Consider the following 1,177-nt stretch of genomic DNA (forward strand, 5'->3'; position numbering starts at 1 on the left):
GGAGGCACACAGAATTTACATACATACACACTCTATATGAACAAGTGGAATGGATTGGATAACGACGCACCAAAGAGGATCTCTACCTTACACTATAATTTAAAGGGAAACTGACAGATTTATGATCATATATTTTAGTTAATAATGAAATATTAAATGGTTATTTATTGTGACCACATCATATTGAATTTTAGTAAAAAAAATTTAAACAATTTTTTACACCAAAATATTTTAGGGGGGCTTTAAATTATTTTAGGGGGGCTCCAGTCCCCCTAAAATAGGTGTAGTGACGCCAATGATCCAAAGCAATAGATGGTTTTCATTGACTTCATCATCTGGGACTTTTTTACCCTCCGCACCTTGTTTGTTGGCTACTATTTAGCTTGTAGTGATAAAACCAGTATGGGAGAACCACAAAAGCAGGGGAGAAAAWATGCAAAAAGGCCACTGAACGATTCAGACGAGCATGACCAGGATAATAATACTTTGTCTTTAAAACGTGCCTTTCAGGACATCCATGGATCTACTGAATAATAAATCTAAATCAAAGGTATTTAGCTTTATTGAAAGTAACGATCCTTACAAGTGTTGACATGACTCTGTGTGACTTTCTCTGATATTATATTTCATACTCCAAATGTGTACATACTGCACAATACAGAGCTTTTTGTGATTATAATCTGATACTATCAGTGTATCCTACGTTCGTGTTTACAAGAGTAGATTGCACAATATTCCTAACACTTTTCTGTTCATTGTGCGCAATCTTTTTCTTTTTTTTTTTTTAGTTAACTACCGTACTATGCAGTCTCCAACCATGGTTAGAGACTGCATAGGAGTAGGAGTGATCTGAACACTCTGGAATCCCGAGGAGTGTGAAATCTTTGTGATTGATTATCGCCAGCCACAAAATCACATCGCTTTGCCAACAGTTCTACTTCTCCTTGGTGTTTTTTTTTTTCCTTGGGTGTTTTTACGCCGGCTGTGTTTTTTTTAAGAGCGTCTCTCTGCCACACAAGCAGCCCACAGATCAGAAAACCACAGAAAATGAGCTTATTTTGCAACCGATGTAACAACATTTTGTGGTTAACTGTCTCAAAAACAGGAGAGATCCAATAAAACTATCCATCCATCCATCCATCCATCCATCCATCCATCCATCCATCCATCCATCCAT

The sequence above is a fragment of the Austrofundulus limnaeus genome, unplaced genomic scaffold (genome assembly GCF_001266775.1).
Source record: "Austrofundulus limnaeus strain Quisiro unplaced genomic scaffold, Austrofundulus_limnaeus-1.0 Scaffold1317, whole genome shotgun sequence".
In the NCBI taxonomy this organism is placed as follows: Eukaryota; Metazoa; Chordata; class Actinopteri; order Cyprinodontiformes; family Rivulidae; genus Austrofundulus; species Austrofundulus limnaeus.